This window comes from Schistocerca gregaria, unplaced genomic scaffold (assembly GCF_023897955.1).
Source record: "Schistocerca gregaria isolate iqSchGreg1 unplaced genomic scaffold, iqSchGreg1.2 ptg000281l, whole genome shotgun sequence".
NCBI lineage: Eukaryota > Metazoa > Arthropoda > Insecta > Orthoptera > Acrididae > Schistocerca > Schistocerca gregaria.
This window is the reverse complement of record NW_026061774.1, coordinates 1,005,001-1,026,930: the sequence shown is the minus strand read 5'-3', so window position 1 is coordinate 1,026,930 and position 21,930 is coordinate 1,005,001. Positions and strand designations below refer to the sequence as shown.

The following is a 21,930-nucleotide window of genomic DNA, read 5'->3' as shown; positions in this document are numbered from 1 at the left end:
ATGTTTTAATAATCTTGTTGCAATGGTGACTAAAAATAATCAATGTGCTGCACAAATTGTAGTACATGTTTCTTCCCTCTCAACAGAGAGATTCTGTTTCCTGACTGCTATGTTTGTTCAAACATCGAGTATGATTTTGTTGGATGGGAATTACCACTCTGAGCGTTCTGATGATTGGAGTTATTAGAAATACTTTTTTGTTTTGCTAGGTGCTTCGTTTGAGTGATACCTTTGGCACTTATATTCATCAAATTCACAGTGGAGTAATGTATTTGATTCGTGAAATGTGGGTAAATGTTTGTTGTTTACAGCCAGTTAATCTGGTTGTATGGCCAGTAAGCAGATTCTCTATTCAATGGTCTTTTGGTGCAGATTGGACACCATATGCACTTTACTGAATAACGAATGTTCGGAAATCGATAAATTGTCTTGTTTAGCTAGCACCTTCATTTGCTTTGTATTTTCAAATATCTTATTTCAATGGTGATTAAAAATAAACAATGTGCTGCACAAATTATGGTACATGTTTCGTACCTCTCATAAGGGAGATTCCGTTTAATGACTGCTATGTTTGTTCAACCATCGAGTGTGATTTTGTTGGATGGGAACCACCATTCCGAGCATTCTGACTATTGGAATTATTAGAAAGACTTTTTTTTTTTTTTTTGCTAGGTGCTTATTTTGATTCTTCCCCTTATCACATATATTCATCAATTTCACAGTGGAATAATATATTTGAATTGTTAAATGTGGTTATGTGTTTTTTGTTTACAGCAGGGTCATCTGGTTGTATGGCCAGAAAGGAGATTCTTCATTCAATCGGTTTTTGGTGCATATTGGACACCACATGCAACTTACTGAACACCGGTTGTTCAGAATTTGATACATCTTCTTGTTTTGGTATCTCCTTCATTTGCTTTATATTTTTAAAAATCTTATTTCAATGGTCACTAAAAATAGACAATGTGCTGCACAAATTGTAGTACATGTTTTTTCCCTCTCGACAGGGAGCTTCCGTTTCATGACTGCTATGTTTGTTCAGATATCGTGTGTGATTTTGTTGGATGGGAGTCACCACTCCGAGCGTTCTGACGATTGGAGTTACTAGAAATACTTCTTTCTTTTGCTAGGTGCTTCCTTTGATTGATACCTTTATCACTTATATTCATCAATTTCACAGTGGAGTAATTTATTTGGATCGTGAAATGTGGGTAAATGTTTGTTGCTTACAGCAGCATCATCTGGATGTATGGCCAGAAAGCAGATTCTCCATTCAATGGGTTTTTGCTGCAGATTGGACAATACATGCACCTTACTGAACACAGGATGTTCAGAATATGATAAATCTTCTTGTTTTGGTATCTCCTTCATATGCTTTATATTTTTAAAAATCTTATTTCAATGGTCACAAAAAATAGACAGTGTGCTGCACAGATTGTAGTACTTGTTTTGTACTTCTCAACAGGGAGATTCTGTTTCATGACTGCTATGTTTGTTCAAACATCGAGTGTGATTTTGTTGGATGGGAATCAGCACTCCGAGCGTTCTGACAATTGTAGTTATTAGATAGATTTTTTTTCCTTTTGCTAGGTGCTTCTTTTGATTGTTATCTTTTTCACTTATATTCACCAATTTCACAATGGATTAATGTATTTGAATCTTGAAGTGGTTTTATGTGTTTGTTGTTTACTGCAGGGTCATCTGGTTTTATGGCCAGAAAACCGACTCCCCATTCAATGGGTTTTAGGTGCCATTTTACACCACATGCACCTTACTGAACACCAAATGTTTGGAATTTGATAAATCTTCTTGTTTTGGAATCTCCTTCATTTGCATTATATTTTTAAAAATGTTATTGGAATGGTAACTAAAAATAATCAGTGTGCTGCACCAATTGTGGTACATGTTTCTTCCCTCTCAATAGGGAGTTTTCGTTTCATGACTACGTTTGTTCTACCATCGAGTGTGATTTTGTTGGATAGGAACCACCACTCCGAGCATTGGAGTTATAAGGAAAGACTTCTTTCTTTTGCTAGGTGCTTCTTTTGACTGATACCCTTATCACTTATATTTATCAATTTCACAGTGGAGTAACGGATTTGAACTGTGAAATTTGGTTAAGAGTTTGTTCTTTACGGCAGGGTCATCTGGTGGTATGGCCTCAAAGCAGGTTATACAATCAATGGGTTTTTTTGCAGATGATGCACCACATGCACCTTACTGAATAATGGCTGTTCGGAATTTGATAAATCTTCTATTTTAGGTATCTCCTTCTTTTGCTTTATATTTTAAAAAATTTAATTCCAATGGTCACTAAAAATAATCAATGTATTGCAGAACTTGTGGTACATATTTCTTCTTTCTCAGCAGGGAGATTCCGTTTCATGACTGCTATGTTTGTTCTACCATCAAGTGTGATTTTGTTGAATGGGGACCACCACTCCAAACATTCTGACTAACAGAGTTATTAGGAAAGACTCTTTTGTTTTGCTGGGTGCTTCTTTTGATTGTTACCCTTATCACTAATGTTCTCCAATTTAACTGTGGAATAATGTATTTGAATCATGAATCGTGGTTATGTGTTTCTTCTTTACAGCAGGGTCATCACTCATCAGAGGGCAATTGTGACACTGCTTTGTAATTATCTGCTGGATAAATTGAATAGGTTTGTGCAGTTTCCTTCCTCTGTGGCAGCTTTAGTTGTCTTGTTGCCAGTAAAGGAAGATTGTATCAAAAGAGAAGTTGTGACTAAGGAAGCTGGGATTATTTTTACTTCCCCCTTGTTTTGTCATTTTTTTTTTATTTTTATTTTTTATTTTTTATTTATTTATTTTTTTTTTTTCGTCATCAGTCTACTGACTGGTTTGATGCGGTCCGCCACGAATACCTTTTCTGTGCTAACATCTTCATCTCAGAGTAGCACTTGCAACCTACATCCTCAATTATTTGCTTGACATATTCCAATGTCTGTCTTCCTCTACAGTTTTTGCCCTCTAGAGCTCCCTCTAGTACCATGGAAGTCATTCCCTCATGTCTTAGCAGATGTCCTATCATCCTGTCACTTCTCCTTATCAGTGTTTTCCACATATTCCTTTCCTCTCCAATTCTGTGTAGAATCTCCTCATTCCTTAACTTATCAGTCCACCTAATTTTCAACATTTGTCTATAGCACCACATTTCAAATGCTTCAATTCTCTTCTGTTCCGGTTTTCCCACAGTCCATGTTTCACTACCATACAATGCTGTACTCCAGACGTACATCCTCAGAAATTTCTTCCTGAAATTAAGGCCGGTATTTGACATTAGTAGACTTCTCTTGGCCAGAAATGCCTTTTTTACCATAGCGAGTCTGCTTTTGATGTTCTCCTTGCTCCGTCCGTCATTGATTATTTTACTGCCTAGGTAGCATTATTCCTTAACTTCATTGACTTCGTGACCATCAATCCTGATGTTAAGTTTCTCGCTGTTCTCATTTCTACTATTTCTCATTACCTTCGTCTTTCTCCGATTTACTCTCAAACCATACTGTTTGCTCATTAGACTGTTCATTCCGTTCAGCAGATCATTTAATTCTTCTTCACTTTCACTCAGGATAGCAATGTCATCAGCGAATCGTATCATTGATATCCTATCACCTTGTATTTTAATTCCACTCCTGAACCTTTCTTTTATTTCCATCATTGCTTCCTTGATGTACAGATTGAAGAGTAGGGGCGAAAGGCTACAGCCTTGTCTTACTCCCTTCTTAATACGGGCACTTCGTTCTTGATCATCCACTCTTATTATTCCTTCTTGGTTGTTTTACATATTGTATATGACCCTTCTCTCCCTATAGCTTACCCCTACTTTTTTCAGATTCTTGAACAGCTTGCACCATTTTATATTGTCGAACACTTTTTCCAGGTCGACAAATCCTATGAATGTGTTTTGATTTTTCTTTAGCCTTGCTTCCATTATTAGCTGTAACGTCAGAATTGCCTCTCTCGTGCCTTTACTTTTCCTAAAGCCAAACTGATCGTCACCTAGCAGATTCTCAACTTTCTTTTCCATTCTTCTGTATATTATTCTTGCAAGCAACTTTGATGCATGAGCTGTTACGCTGATTGTGCGATAATTCTCGCACTTGTCAGCTCTTGCCGTCTTTGGAATTGTGTGGATGATGCTTTTCCGAAAGTCAGATGGTACGTCGCGAGACTCATATATTCTACACACCAAGGTGAATAGTCGTTTTGTTGCCACTTCCCCTAATGATTTTAGAAATTCTGATGGAATGTTATCTATCCCTTCTGCCTTATTTGACCGTAAGTCCTCCAAAGCTCTTTTAAATTCCGATTCTAATACTGGATCCCCTATCTCTTCTAAATCGACTCCTGTTTCTTCTTCTATCACATCAGACAAATCTTCACCCTCATAGAGGCTTTCAATGTATTCTTTCCACCTATCTGCTCTCTCCTCTGCATTTAACAGTGGAATTCCCGTTGCACTCTTAATGTTACCACCGTTGCTTTTAATATCACCAAAGGTTGCTTTGACTTTTCTGTATGCTGAGTCTGTCCTTCCGACAATCCTATCTTTTTCGATGTCTTCACATTTTTCCTGCAGCCATTTCGTCTTAGCTTCCCTGCACTTCCTATTTATTTTATTCCTCAGCGACTTGTATTTCTGTATTCCTGATTTTCCCGGAACATGTTTGTACTACCTTCTTTCATCAATCAACTGAAGTATTTCTTCTGTTACCCATGCATTGGTTAGCACACTGAACTCGCATTCAGGAGGACGACGGTTCAATCCCGTCTCCAGCCATCCTGATTTAGGTTATCTGTGATTTCCCTAAATCGTTTCAGGCAGATGCCAGGATGGTTCCTTTGAAAGGGCACGGCCGATTTCCTTCCCAATCCTTCCCTAACCTGAGCTTGCACTCCGTCCCTAATGACCTTGTTGTCGACGGGACGTTAAACACTAACCACCACCACCATCTGTTACCCATGGTTTCTTCGCAGCTACCTTCTTTGTACCTATGTTTTCCTTCACAACTTCTGTGATGGCCCTATTTAGAAACATCCATTCCTCTTCAACTGTGTTGCCTACTGCGCTATTCCTTATTGCTGTATCTATAGCGTTAGAGAACTTCAAACGTATCTCGTCATTCCTTAGAACTTCCGTATCCCACTTCTTAGCATATCGATTCTTCCTGACTAATGTCTTGAACTTCAGCCTACTCTTCATCACTACTATATTGTGATCTGAGTCTATATCTGTTCCTTGGTACGCCTTACAATCCAGTATCTGATTTCGGAATCTCTGTCTGACCATGATGTAATCTAATTGAAATCTTCACGTATCTCCCGGCCTTTTCCAAGTATACCTCCTCCTCTTGTGATTCTTGAACAGGGTATTCGTTATTACTAGCTGAAACTTGGTACAGAACTCAATTAGTCTTTCTCCTCTTTCATTCCTTGCCCCAAGCCCATATTCTCCTGTAACCTTTTCTTCTACTCCTTCCCCTACAACTGCATTCCAGTCGCCCATGACTATTAGATTTTTGTCCCCCTTTACATACTGCATTACCCTTTCAATATCCTCATACACTTTCTCTATCTGTTCATCTTCAGCTTGCGACGTCGGCACGTATACCTGAATTATCATTGTCGGTGTTGGTCTGCTGTCGATTCTGATTAGAACAACTCAGTCACTGAACTGTTCACAGTAACACACCCTCTGCCCTACCTTCCTATTCATAACGAATCCTACACCTGTTATACCATTTTCTGCTTGTCATATGCCTCCTTAAAATTCGTTTTTTCACTTTCAACTAATTACTATTGTCATTTGTGAATATAATCTGCATTTTCATAAAAGAGATAGGTTGGCCCTCAGTTTTAAAGAATTTAACACCAGGTCGAATTTTGTGTATGTAATTGATTTTCTAATTTATATTGAGTCTTCCTAGTTAGTCTCTTTTATTATAGGGCAAAATCAGTCATTTTTATGTAACTTGAATCCCATAATTCTATTGTTGACTTATAAACAAATATAAATCTTGTAATAATTGCAAACATTTGGAATATGAAATGCTAGTATTCGTAAAGTATCTATTTGGCTCTAGTTGGAAACATGTTAGCAAAGCCAGCCCTTAATTAATTCTGTGTTAATTAACAGATATGACAAAAGTATTGATTGATAAACTATATTTGTGAATTTCATGATTAAAACAAATAATTCGGCCTAACTCTTGTAGTAGAAGAATCTCTTAAAAAGTAGGAATTTTTAAAGGTATTCACTTAACTGATTAAATTAAATTGTAATCGCAATTTCTGTAAATTTAACTTTGAGGAATGTGTAATTTCAGTACCAATTATCGTGGTGATACATAAGAGTCATGAGACAGTCAGTCCATGGCCAAGTTTCAGACGAGGAAGCTGTGTTGGTTAGAATAACCACGATGCATCACCTTAACAGTGATGTTAAGTGGTACAGTAAGAGGCCATGTGTTAAAGCAATGACAGTGTCTGTTTCATATGTACCTGATTATTTCAAAAGAACTATGAATTATTTGGTTATGTTTTTATTGCTTGTAGGTGTTCAACAGCATACTATTGTAGCAGTATGTGGATGTTTGCCTGGAAACTAGTAATGAGGCTTATGGGAAGTTATGCACTGCCCATATATAACCATGTATTATTGGGAGGTTGTGAAAAGTGAAAGTAGAAGACTGTGGAAGTAGAAGACTGTGCATCTGTCGGCTACATCATTTACAGTAGACAGTACTGCACATCCACCCCCTATGTTTTCAGCAAGTATGTCGACACTGAGGACAACAAAGTAGGCAAACCACAACAAAATGTCAGTTTACTTGCAGCACAGTTTAAACTATGTTGAAAAATGATTTGACTTTGAAGAAAGTGTCCACAGGACTTTCAAACCATTTTCACTGACAGTGAAACAGAGCTCATTTTCAGAATTTGTAGAAGTGATTTCTTGATATGAATTTCTTGTAGATAGGGATTTGATGTTTGAAGAATGTGTGTAGTTAAAGTACTTTCTCAAGCAAGAAGAGAAGAACTTTTTAAGATGAAATCTGATTTGTGGAAGGAATTTTTTTCATTGTTATGAAAACTGTGACAACTTCTTCAAACTTTTCCGTTTTGCTTCAGATGAGTTTTCAGCCTGATGATGAACACTTGGTGAGCTGAGATGCATCTTTTCCCAGCAGCAACATCAGAAGCTGAAATAATAATGAAGATGGTTTAGTGATTTACATGTCTCCAGTTTTGTTGCTTTCTTGATGATTAAGAAGAGAAGATTCTATGAAGGAGATTGAAAAGTGAGCAAAACTCTCAATAAGGTAAAAACAGTCTCACAGAGACTTCTGTTCAGTAGTAGATTATGATAAATATTCTGGTTAACGAAGTATCTGATTCAATTCATTTTGCAGCAATAATTGCAAACCTGCTGTTCAAAAATGGAAGCCTTTTGGATTGATATTTTGTTTGTGATAATTTGTTTGAAATTTCTTTCATTTTCTTTGATGTTTGAGAATATTCATTACATTATAAATTTCATTTTTTTCTTCAACTGTAAAATGGCATGTTTCACAATTTGAAATTATGCGGTTATGAAAATGCGTCATAGCACTTCTCTGTCAAATAGAAACTGTTATAATTTTTCATAAAGACCAGAACAGTTCCTGAAGTTAATATTGTAAAAATGTGTCTTCGATGCTTTGCACCAGTGACTTGAGTTGTGCTATCTTTGTTAACTTTCTCAATAGTTTTAGTGACTTGATGTCACATGGAACCAAGTGCAGTTTTATCTGTTGGACTGAGTAATGTGAACTCAGTGTATATCATGAACTGTAATTTGTTTTTACAATTCTGCAACTTTGAAATCAGTGTCCATTTAAAAGTGACTCTTTTTACCCAGTTGCCAAAGCTTTAGAAATGTGTTGTTAATTGTTGATTACATTTGGAGAATTGGGCTTAGCAAAAACTAAATGTTCTTTCATGTGCAAGTCAAGATATTAACTGAAACCATATGACCTAGAGCCCACAATGAATTGTAGTGGTAAATATATTTGGATGGTGAGCTGAGCCACAAAATACTTCAGATCATGTCAATGATTGTTAATACTGTTTTCTAGGTTATGCAACAAATGTCATTAGAACTCTATTCTACAGTGTCATATCCCAACGTTACACTTCAGACAGTTCTGACAACAAAATGTTACAGCTTTAATTACATCATTTCAATAACTTCTTGTTGTTTGGAGTGAGGAACAGGACTCTTAGAAGAACATAGGAAATAATGCTTAGAGAGAAATAATGCTTAGAGAGAAATAATATAGCTCTTGAGATTAGCTGATGATATCAGAGGCAGGAAAGGACTTGGAAGGTAAGTTGAATGGAATGGAAGGGATAAAAATCATACATTGTTGACATTCCTACCTGGAATTTCTGTTGGTTGTTTTAAAATGGTAAAATTCCACCAACCACCATGTTGCCCCCTGCCAGTGGTGTAATGTGATGCAGCATGGAGGGGCAACTGGTCAGCACACCTCTCTCCTGGCATTTTTTGACTGTGGAGCCACTTCTAATCAGTCAAGCAGCTCCTCAGCTAGCCTCACAAGACTGAGTGCATTCTGTACCAGTCACCCCCCACCAAGGAAAAATCGCTGGCAGTACCAACAATCGAACCCAGGTCTGCCAAATGGCAGTTAGTTGTCTGGTACAGCTAAGGAGGCAGACAATGGAATGGATAGTGTGTTAAAGAGCAGTTCTAAGATCGAACATAAGACAAGGTTAAAGGAATGTAGTCAAGTTGAATCAGGAGATGTGGAGGAAATTACGAGGGATGATCAAAACATTTCCATTTGAAAGCTGTACGAGGAGGGGTTGAAAAGCTTCTACCCTAACAAATAAAGAATGACAGAAATTTCATAAAATCAATTCATTTGTCTATATAATACCTGTGTACACTAATAGACTTGAAGGCATGCTCAGATAACTTCTGCAAACCATTCAAATAAAAGGTCTTTGATTTCAAGTCGAACAAAGCATCAGTCACTGCATCATCATCCTTTGAGGTATTTTTTTAGGTTTGAGAAAAGGAAAAAGTCTGAAACAGTCAGATCTGGAGAATATGGCAGGTGACGTAAGAATTCGAACCCGCAGTCACGCAGAGTTTCCAATGTTGCAAGGTCTTTGTGCACCGGTGCATTGTCCTGATGCTAAAGATTTTAGTGAGCCAATTTTCCACACCTTGTTTTCTTTATCTCTTCTCTCAAATGGCACAGGAGGATGTAACAGTATAAAGCATTGATAGTAGCAACCTTTAGCAAGTAATCCACCATAATTACCCCCATTTGCACTACAGAAGACCAGTGCCATCACCATACCAGCTGACTTTTGCATGTGGAATATTTTGTGTGAAGGATGTTTTCATTGTTCTGTCTCAGGATCAAAGTGGTGAACACACATTTTATCTATTGTGACATACCTTGCAAGAAATCCATCTTCATTCACTTCAAATTGGCAGATGATTTCTTCACAACACTGCACGTCTTCCTGTATCTCACCTGCACTCGAGTCTTTGTGGACCCACTGAGATGAAACTTTCAGCATTCCCAAAATATCCACAACAGTGTCATGAGCACACCCATGGGAGATTCCAAATGTGGTTTCAATGTCCTGCAAAACTGTATCGTGAATTGTAGTCACTGTTTCATGAGTGGGAGGCTCTCCGTTCCTTGGTGCTTCTCTCGCATGCATTCTTCTGTGTTTGAAGTCAGACGCCCAGTTTTTCTCTGTTGCACACGACAGAACACTGTTCGTAAGTGTATTCTGCGTGTCCTCCACAATTTCCTTGGACATCATTCCCTTTAAATGAAGGTATTCAACCACTACACTGTTCTTGATTCTGCCAATATCCACCACTTTGCTTACACTACAGTATACAATGCATCTTAGTGGCTACACTAATGAAGGTGGAGCTGCGACATTTGACTTGCGTACCCATAAAGTGTCACCATAAAAGTAGGTGGTGGTGGTGTTTGTGTGAGACATTAAAGTAACTATCTGGGGTAGAAACTTTTCAGCCACCCCTCATATGCCAATCGGGTAAAGTTATGATGAGAACTGAGGCAATCATCCTACCAGTGCACCAGGTTGAAGATGCCCATTTGTAGAACACTATGTCGTGCTTTGTCAAGAAGTCCATCACTGCTTGCTGCACACCCTCTTGCAACAGGAGTCATTGATCCTTCAAAACAAGAGATGTGAAATTCTCAAGTGAATCATTATGTTGCTTTATGACATCACATCACAAACAAAGGCATGATAAGCACACAGGTAGAGATCAGGACTGTAGGGTGGCTATTCGAGTGTCTCCCACTTTAGCTGGTGTCTGCATTATGGGGATGTGTATTATCCAACTTGATGCACCATTGCACAATGGTGGTTTTCAATACAATTGCTGCTTCATACACATTCTTCAATGTATGATGGATGTCTACCAGTGTTTGCCCTCCAGCAGTTGAGAAAAGAACAACAGTATGTGATCCTGTTTGGACATATTTGGTAATAACACTGCCATAGTTCCAATTTCTACATTTACTACATGCACTTCAGAAAGGCACAAATGCCACACATTGCTTACATGTCAGTGCTTCTGTAATCACAATGGAGTCATGCTACATTGCTTTTACTCTGTGGCAACACCCTTCAATGGGAAGTTTTTGATTGTCCATTATATGAGTTTTGTCCGGAAAATATGTATAAAAGTTGAATAATGTCTTCATGTTACAGGTTGCAATCACCACCAGATGGGACTACTGCTGTACTCAATCCCATCAACACTCAGTTTGAGTCAGAGCAGTCTGCATGAAGGTGGGAGTGTGCAGCAGCTTGTGTTCTTATAGACCGTAGATTGACAGTCAGAATGATTGCTGACGAGCTGTCAATCCCTAAAACAATCATTCTCAAAAACTTGAAATGAAGAAATTATGTGCAAAAATTGTACTAAAGCTCTTGACGCCGGAAAAGAAAGCAAAGAGGGTTGAGTGCTGTGTGGATTCGTTGGACGCATAGGAATGAGGGGACTTTCTCAACCGAGTAAAGGTAAACTCTGTCCATCGGTACTGGCCGGCCACCGTGTCATCATTTGCCAATGATGTCCATCACACCACTATGCTGCCTGTGCAGTTTTCTTGACCTCGAGCCCTGCTTGCTCGAGTAGCTCCTCAGTTGGTATCACAAGGGTGAATTTACACTGTTCCAATCCTCTCACCCAGAAAAATCCCTGGCAGTACCGGGAATCTAAACCTGCATCCTCCCCATGATAGGCAGCAGCAGTGAACACTAAGTTACAGAGGTAGTCAATAAGTGGATAGATGACTACTACTGGTACTAGATACCCTCTGCGCTGCACCTAGAGGTGGCTTATGGAATAATTATGCAGTTACAGATCAAATTACTAGGGACATAGTACTGAAAGAAATTTTCAGCACAACATGAGTAAAAGAAGGAACTGGTTGATAAGCATACCCTGATGCATCAAGGAATCATCAATTTGTTATTGGTGGGATTTGAGTGATAGGAGGAAAAACTGTTGAGGGGGGAAATACAGTAAGCAGGTTCAAGTAGATGAAGGCTTGCATATGATAGACTAGCATAGAGAGCTGCATCAAACCAGTCTTTGGACTGAAGACCACGAAAACAAAAACAGTTGGCTGTGTGTAGGAATTTTCTGTGGTCAGGAAAGCAATGAGAAACAATTTTCTGATAAAGGAAAGTGCAAAAACTATACATTAATGTGGTGTAAAATGTTTCTTGAGCTGTTTATGAAGCCAGAGAAATCTTATATTAGTTCTTTTGGCATAAAAAAAACCTGTACAGGATGATTAATCGACCCCTACCCATGTGTTTTATGCAACCTGCAATGCCTACAAATGTCATGGGCAAGATTTTCAATTCTCTCACTACTAATCCTACATAAAAAATGAACAGGATCTTTTTTGTGGGAAATTTAATGTAGGCTTTTTTTTGGGGGGGGGATACATTTTTGCTACAGGCCCAAATGCATTTTTCTTTTGTAACACAAAAAGATTCTGTTCATTGTTTTTTCAGGACTAACAGTGTGCATGTAGGGAGGAGAGAAGATGTTGAAGGTTCCATAAAACTTTATGGCAGGGGCAGCTGAACAACCCTGTGTATGATCAAGAAAATTCAACAACATTCTTAACACACCTCATGGTCAAACATGGCTGCTGATAGGAAACAGGAGGTTCATATTGGCTTTGTGTATCCCCATTATGTGACTGCAGTAAAGAAGAGGGTGTGGGATGTTCTCTGTCAACTTTTATACCCACATTGGTGAGCCAAAAGACATTAAAATATACAAGGTATGCCAGAATAGTAAGGTCTCATGAAAACATTTCTTCAGACCAAAATTTGTTTTTGAGAAATACTCTTTTTTTTTTTTTTTTTTTTTTTTTTTTTTTTACACAACAGCCACCATTATTCAGACATTTGTCATAGCAGTAAGCCAACTTTTCTATGCCCTCTTCATACAAAGATACCACCAGTGAAGATATCCAATACTGTTCATATTTTCTTACATCATCATTGGTGTTGAAGTAAAAGTGGTAGTCAGAAGATGTGAGATCAAGACTGATTAACAGGTGGTCGAACTGTTCCCAACTCAATTGTTTAGTAAGGTTTTCAGTGCCACCAGCAGAAATGAAATGTGATGTCATGAAGCAACATACTGATTCAATTGAGAATTTCGCATCTTTTGTTTTGAATAGTGTGATGGAGTTCTAGTTCTATTGGTGTTTTTGCAGTATCATACTGCTTTCATGGTTTCAGCTCTGCGAAGGTAATGTGAATCAAGGACAAAGGTACTTTCTGAGTTACCTTAATCAAGCTCCAACCCTTCTGTCCTGTACAGCTACTTGCTTTTATCCTGAGGTGGTTACTCTCAGGCCTGCTTGGGCTTGAAGCTGGTTCATTAGAAATTAAGCTGCTCCTAAAAAATTGTATATATTGTGTAAAAAATATCTACATTTACAAAGAATTGGTCGTGTCAGAGGAGATAGAGACGTTAGTAATGGTCGAGATATGGAGTGACTAATGACAGTGCATTCAGCTGCACTGGTAACCAGTGCTTCATATACCAACATCGTCTCCCCCTATTAAAAAACAAATTTAGAGGCAGTCACATGAAAAAGCTTTTTCTCTCCTAAACACTTGAAAAGTGTGTGTATGTATTTTTTGTTTTAATGCACCCTGTATATGAAAAGAGCTGTCACCATACGTACACTGCTTACATGCTGTTGATTTGCACACAGATTTATGGTTGTTCCACTGGAAAGCTTACCAAGACATTTACAGCATAAAACCAATACCTGCTTGTATTTTAAAAATGTACACAGCTGAAAGGTAGTACTACATTTTTAAATGTGTAATTATAATATTCATGTAACTGATATTATTTAATGATAAGGCTTCTGGGATAAGCTATGAAGTAATCACTCCATGCTGTACAGAAAAACAAAGGAACCAACAAAATTAAGAAGAACATTAGATTTTTTTTAAATTCATCTACCTTTTACAGAAAAGAACATTAAACTTCAACCATAAATGTTTCATAGGCATGTTACTACATTAACAAACAGTGCATTATAATTTGTGACCAGAGTGTCTGTGGGTTCGGTGTTCAGCAGGAGGGAAAACCTTGTCAGTGGTCTCGCTGTGAGACTCGAATGCATTCTAACCCCCGTGCTTACATTACTGGGTTTTGAGAGAACTGTCAGGAGGCGGCAGTGTTCTGCTTGGTAGGTTGTGCAGGTCCTGAAACACACAAAGTGTTTAAAAAGTTATTATTGGGACAGTAATGCATTAACTCACTAGAAACAGCTGTCAGGTAGGACCACTGTACTGAATAACAACCAGAAGCATTTCTATAAGTAATGTATATGACTGCAGCTTATGGAAACTATAAGAACACCAGTTCAAAATTCCTTTCTTACCTGCAGGATAGATTATAGCACAACCTAGATTAAGTATATTCTTTGTGGCTGTTTACAACTGTATATGCAGAAAATTGGAACACTCATTTCATTTTATTCAACAGAACAACCAAAGGAAATAGAAAATCTAGCAGAATAAATTACTCCACAAAATTCAATTCACATCACGTCACTGTAGAAATGAAACACCAGAAAACATTAACAAAACTGTATATAAAAAAGCTGAAATTTCCAGGAAGCCGACAATTACAAGCAATACGAAATATACCGACATCTCGAAATAAATCGACACCTCGAAATATATCGACACCTCGAAATATATCGACACCTCGAAATAAATCGATATCTCGAAATAAATCGATATCTCGAAATATATCGATATCTCGAAATATATCGATATCTCGAAATAAATCGATATCTCGAAATAAATCGATATCTCGAAATAAATCGATATCTCGAAATAAATCGATATCTCGAAATATATCGATATCTCGAAATATATCGATATCTCGAAATAAATCGATATCTCGAAATAAATCGATATCTCGAAATAAATCGATATCTCGAAATAAATCGATATCTCGAAATAAATCGATATCTCGAAATAAATCGATATCTCGAAATAAATCGATATCTCGAAATAAATCGATATCTCGAAATAAATCGATATCTCGAAATAAATCGATATCTCGAAATATATCGATATCTCGAAATATATCGATATCTCGAAATATATCGATATCTCGAAATATATCGATATCTCGAAATATATCGATATCTCGAAATAAATCGATATCTCGAAATAAATCGATATCTCGAAATAAATCGATATCTCGAAATAAATCGATATCTCGAAATAAATCGATATCTCGAAATAAATCGATATCTCGAAATAAATCGATATCTCGAAATAAATCGATATCTCGAAATAAATCGATATCTCGAAATAAATCGATATCTCGAAATAAATCGATATCTCGAAATAAATCGATATCTCGAAATATATCGATATCTCGAAATAAATCGATATCTCGAAATATATCGATATCTCGAAATAAATCGATATCTCGAAATAAATCGATATCTCGAAATAAATCGATATCTCGAAATAAATCGATATCTCGAAATAAATCGATATCTCGAAATAAATCGATATCTCGAAATAAATCGATATCTCGAAATAAATCGATATCTCGAAATAAATCGATATCTCGAAATAAATCGATATCTCGAAATATATCGATATCTCGAAATATATCGATATCTCGAAATATATCGATATCTCGAAATATATCGATATCTCGAAATATATCGATATCTCGAAATATATCGATATCTCGAAATATATCGATATCTCGAAATATATCGATATCTCGAAATATATCGATATCTCGAAATATATCGATATCTCGAAATATATCGATATCTCGAAATATATCGATATCTCGAAATATATCGATATCTCGAAATATATCGATATCTCGAAATATATCGATATCTCGAAATATATCGATATCTCGAAATATATCGATATCTCGAAATATATCGATATCTCGAAATATATCGATATCTCGAAATATATCGATATCTCGAAATATATCGATATCTCGAAATATATCGATATCTCGAAATATATCGATATCTCGAAATATATCGATATCTCGAAATATATCGATATCTCGAAATATATCGATATCTCGAAATATATCGATATCTCGAAATATATCGATATCTCGAAATATATCGATATCTCGAAATATATCGATATCCCGAAATATATCGATATCCCGAAATATATCGATATCCCGAAATATATCGATATCCCGAAATATATCGATATCCCGAAATATATCGATATCCCGAAATATATCGATATCCCGAAATATATCGATATCCCGAAATATATCGATATCCCGAAATATATCGATATCCCGAAATATATCGATATCCCGAAATATATCGATATCCCGAAATATATCGATATCCCGAAATATATCGATATCCCGAAATATATCGATATCCCGAAATATATCGATATCCCGAAATATATCGATATCCCGAAATATATCGATATCCCGAAATATATCGATATCCCGAAATATATCGATATCCCGAAATATATCGATATCCCGAAATATATCGATATCCCGAAATATATCGATATCCCGAAATATATCGATATCCCGAAATATATCGATATCCCGAAATATATCGATATCCCGAAATATATCGATATCCCGAAATATATCGATATCCCGAAATATATCGATATCCCGAAATATATCGATATCCCGAAATATATCGATATCCCGAAATATATCGATATCCCGAAATATATCGATATCCCGAAATATATCGATATCCCGAAATATATCGATATCCCGAAATATATCGATATCCCGAAATATATCGATATCCCGAAATATATCGATATCCCGAAATATATCGATATCCCGAAATATATCGATATCCCGAAATATATCGATATCCCGAAATATATCGATATCCCGAAATATATCGATATCCCGAAATATATCGATATCCCGAAATATATCGATATCCCGAAATATATCGATATCCCGAAATATATCGATATCCCGAAATATATCGATATCCCGAAATATATCGATATCCCGAAATATATCGATATCCCGAAATAAATCGATATCCCGAAATAAATCGATATCCCGAAATAAATCGATATCCCGAAATAAATCGATATCCCGAAATAAATCGATATCCCGAAATAAATCGATATCCCGAAATATATCGATATCCCGAAATATATCGATATCCCGAAATATATCGATATCTCGAAATATATCGATATCTCGAAATATATCGATATCTCGAAATAAATCGATATCTCGAAATAAATCGATATCTCGAAATAAATCGATATCTCGAAATAAATCGATATCTCGAAATAAATCGATATCTCGAAATAAATCGATATCTCGAAATATATCGATATCTCGAAATATATCGATATCTCGAAATATATCGATATCTCGAAATATATCGATATCTCGAAATATATCGATATCTCGAAATATATCGATATCTCGAAATATATCGATATCTCGAAATATATCGATATCTCGAAATATATCGATATCTCGAAATATATCGATATCTCGAAATATATCGATATCTCGAAATATATCGATATCTCGAAATATATCGATATCTCGAAATAAATCGATATCTCGAAATAAATCGATATCTCGAAATAAATCGATATCTCGAAATAAATCGATATCTCGAAATAAATCGATATCTCGAAATAAATCGATATCTCGAAATAAATCGATATCTCGAAATAAATCGATATCTCGAAATAAATCGATATCTCGAAATAAATCGATATCTCGAAATAAATCGATATCTCGAAATAAATCGATATCTCGAAATAAATCGATATCTCGAAATATATCGATATCTCGAAATAAATCGATATCTCGAAATATATCGATATCTCGAAATATATCGATATCTCGAAATATATCGATATCTCGAAATATATCGATATCTCGAAATATATCGATATCTCGAAATATATCGATATCTCGAAATATATCGATATCTCGAAATATATCGATATCTCGAAATATATCGATATCTCGAAATATATCGATATCTCGAAATAAATCGATATCTCGAAATATATCGATATCTCGAAATATATCGATATCTCGAAATATATCGATATCTCGAAATAAATCGATATCTCGAAATAAATCGATATCTCGAAATATATCGATATCTCGAAATAAATCGATATCTCGAAATATATCGATATCTCGAAATAAATCGATATCTCGAAATAAATCGATATCTCGAAATATATCGATATCTCGAAATATATCGATATCTCGAAATATATCGCTTTTTTTCGATACACTAATTTGTCGAGGCGCGCCGACCTCGGGAAACGCGCGCCGACCTCGGGAAACGCGCGCCGACCTCGGGAAACGCGCGCCGACCTCGGGAAACGCGCGCCGACCTCGGGAAACGCGCGCCGACCTCGGGAAACGCGCGCCGACCTCGGGAAACGCGCGCCGACCTCGGGAAACGCGCGCCGACCTCGGGAAACGCGCGCCGACCTCGGGAAACGCGCGCCGACCTCGGGAAACGCGCGCCGACCTCGGGAAACGCGCGCCGACCTCGGGAAACGCGCGCCGACCTCGGGAAACGCGCGCCGACCTCGGGAAACGCGCGCCGACCTCGGGAAACGCGCGCCGACCTCGGGAAACGCGCGCCGACCTCGGGAAACGCGCGCCGACCTCGGGAAACGCGCGCCGACCTCGGGAAACGCGCGCCGACCTCGGGAAACGCGCGCCGACCTCGGGAAACGCGCGCCGACCTCGGGAAACGCGCGCCGACCTCGGGAAACGCGCGCCGACCTCGGGAAACGCGCGCCGACCTCGGGAAACGCGCGCCGACCTCGGGAAACGCGCGCCGACCTCGGGAAACGCGCGCCGACCTCGTGAAACGCGCGCCGACCTCAATATTACAGGTAATTCATTTACAGTAATCAACATGTACTGCACAATGAGAAGAGACTGTCAACCTCAGCACTTTGAAGTAGTGCACAGCCAGGATGACAGAGGTTGCATTGCTGTTTCTAATCCTCTGGTGCTTCAGCTGCATAATCCATAACTGCCTCGAATGAGAATGGCAGGAATGAATATACTGCAGCAGTATAGAACTTAATCGATCTCAACCCTGCACAGAAAATAACGAGGCACTATTATTTCTTATCTTTCTCACCAAACTACAGAAGCCTGTAATGGACATTATGACGATGTCACCACCTTCACCAGTGAAAGTTCTTAGTAGCAATTGAGACAAGAGAAGGTGGCCAGTTATTAATTTGTTTTTCAAAAGTCATTTCATTGTATATGGGAATACTCAGTGGACATCTTTATCATAATGTACTATCTAAAAGATGTCAACTTTGCAGACTATATGTATAATCAGAGCTTTGTCTTTTCCATTCCAAGTTTGTTTATAATGGTATCAAGGGACTCAGCTCCACTGGGCATTTAGAGCAACCTGCTTTAAACAACATCAGCAGGCAGTAGGCACAGTATTTGACTGACTGTTCTCCTCCTTATGTTGGCAGTATGTTAAGCTTGTTTCTCACAAAAAAATGCTTGAATGGGGGGTCAAAACCAATACAACCAGTACAAGCCTCATAGACTGCAGCACAGGATCTGTGCTTCATTTCTCTCGAAGGTGGCTGGATGTCAACTTTCCCTCCAATGACTTCACAGCACTCATTACACTGGCATCTTACTAGCATATAAATAAACTTGATGGAAGTACACTGCAGCCTTACACCTGAAGGTGACTGGCATACTTCCTCAGTGCCAACACCATTTAGTGTAACACACATCTGTTCATCCTCTAATGTCACAGCATCAAAGGCATGTTTTTTAAAATGTTTTCATGACAGTTGCGTATCATGCACATGCACTACCCCCACAGACACAGTCAAAAATTGATAAACATTTTTACATTGCTTCACAGTCAATATAAATAGATTATTTTGTCTTTTTTTCAACCTCTAGATGGGCAGTGTCGAATATTTAAACATTTAATTTATAAATATAAAAGTCACATACACAGAAAATCTTGAGTGGAAAAAGAATGATACAAAGTGAAAAAAAAGAATACAAATGAAAAATTTTACTCAGTGATTAACAAGTTGTGACAAAGGAAAAAATTTAGATGTAAAACCATTAATGGAATAAAAGTAATAAAGACATTGACAAAAATTTAGCGCCATTATTAGTTTCAAACCTACAACCTTACCCTATGTGTTATGCCATGTAACAAGCCAATATACTATTATATTTTAATTCTATTGAGTGTCACATAAAATTCCGATTTTTTCCATTGATTACTCCCAGAATAGGTCCCACAGGGGTGAGTGACTAACTTAACTTACATCATCATACAGATTGTTTCACTAACAGTCAATCTCACCTCTGAGGATCTCTCCTTTTAAGTGCTCATCTACTGCCGAATGACCCTATTACAGAATGATGGGACACCTATACTCTTTCTGCTCACTGTACATGTCCACTAAATATGAAATTATACTGAAAGTAACGGTACTGACCAAATTCCACAATCTGTATTAAATATTTTAACAAAATTAAATACCTGGTTTGATTTAAGTTTGTTGAAATTAAACATGGAAAAGAATGAGTTAATGAGTAAATCAAAACAAGCAATATTATATCTAGGACAGCCACAGAAACCAGGATTTACAATTTATTACTTTCAGTGGCACCTCTATGAAATATAATTTTTCCTACTCTATATTTAAAATATATTGCCATAGTGCAATAAATTATTTGAAAAACAAGTAAAAGATAACCACATATACTTACAGGCATGCACCAGTGACAGTGCCCAAAGTCACAGATACAAGGCAGCGTGAGAGCCTAGCACGTACTCCATCGTGTGGATGCCCTGATGGATGAAGATTTCTCCCAGGTCGTGGTCTTCACTGCTCTGCGGCACGGGAGCCCCATCTTTACTGTCCTTAGTGTGCTGTCCCTGACATCGATCCCAACTCCGCATCCATGCCATTCTCTGCAGGTACGGGATGGCTTGAAAGTTGGGGAAAGTCAGAAGATTGTCTGTTAAATGAAAGAGCAAACTGACTCAACACAGTATCATCTCCTGCGAGATATTTACCCTCAAATGTGTCAAAACATTGCAGGGGGTACAGACTATTACTCACCAGTTGGTGGGCTTTGCGGTCATTATCGAAACATTGGGTTTTGCAAGAAGTATCCAAGGCACACACAGTAGGGCAAGAACAAAGAACCTCTGCAAGCCTTTCTGCAATACAGAAGAAAGACAAAATTATGCAATACTAAAAGTAATGGAAAAATGCGAAACTGGTGAAATTACTTTCCAGAATAAGTTGTTTCAAAACACACATTAAAACTATTTGAGGTAAGACTAATGATAATGTAGAGAGAAACCAAACATATTCAATGAAACATTTTTCCACTCTTGCTCACCTGTCCACTGTACATGAACTCATCACAACCTTTTGGAGGAACAATACCTTTGAACAATACCATATTGATGAAAGTGATTGAAACTGATGGAGCACACGCAGGGCCTGATGTGAAACCTGAAAAAAGAAAAGTTGTGTTTAGTCATCTATCAAATCACAAGCTATAAATTCATTCTAATGCTCCGAAAGTGAAAGCCAAGACGACTTTAACAAAACCTCCACTAATCACAAATGCTGTCTACTATAGAAGAAGTTTAAAATGCCAAAAATTTAATACTCACAAAATGTCAGTTCATAGTTCACCCATTTGACAAACATCAAGATACATGTGAAGAGGAACAAGAAGATAAAAAAAATTATGTCAGACAAACTTGCATATGATAATGGAATTTTTGAAATATCTGGAGAGCAGAAATGGAGCCATGTAAATAAAGTTGCCTTATCATCACCTGTTTAATAAACACTGAGTCAATACTCTATTGTAAAACAAATATGAGAGTCATATGTGAATTACTCAAATGGACGCTGATGAAAACATCAAAATTAACACATGTACACTATATACCAAAAGGAAAATTCAGTTCAGAAAATCACCAAAACATAGCTTCAGCTGGCAAAATACAAAGTACTGCCGATGGATAAACTTAAAAGAATGGGAAACTATTTCAAGTGTGGGGAACATACGAGTTCCTTCATTAGAGATGAAAGTGGCGTTAGGTTGGGAAGGCTGGAAAGGAGTGGCAACTTGCTCAGACCCACCTATTGTAAGTATGATAGGAGGCAGAGATGAAAGATGTTTGACAAAGTAGGAAGTCAAAGGTAGGCACTACAGCAGCATCATATAGAAGGGATAGTGTGA

The 21,930-nt window shown here is 37.4% G+C and overlaps 1 protein-coding gene and 1 long non-coding RNA gene across 7 annotated transcripts in view; one reads left to right on the top strand and one right to left on the bottom strand.

Annotated features, from left to right (window-relative positions):
• The window catches only part of LOC126305200 (uncharacterized), an 80,479-nt gene extending 72,210 nt beyond the window's left edge, over window positions 1-8,269 (top strand). For all 5 annotated transcript variants that reach the window (XR_007553343.1, XR_007553340.1, XR_007553342.1 and 2 more), the window contains one exon: window positions 6,579-8,269. The gene's annotated coding sequence lies outside the window, so the exon portion shown is untranslated. The remainder of the gene's footprint in view (window positions 1-6,578) is intronic.
• A 5,456-nt stretch (window positions 8,270-13,725) lies between these two features.
• The window catches only part of LOC126305199 (uncharacterized), a 15,503-nt gene continuing 7,298 nt past the window's right edge, over window positions 13,726-21,930 (bottom strand). Inside the window, exons 2-5 of one of the 2 annotated variants that reach the window (XR_007553339.1) lie at window positions 21,073-21,188; window positions 20,787-20,887; window positions 20,431-20,702; window positions 13,726-13,847 (exon numbers count right to left, since the gene is read on the bottom strand). This is a non-coding gene — a long non-coding RNA (uncharacterized LOC126305199). The remainder of the gene's footprint in view (window positions 13,848-20,430; window positions 20,703-20,786; window positions 20,888-21,072; window positions 21,189-21,930) is intronic. The other variant, XR_007553338.1, reaches the window with a different exon arrangement.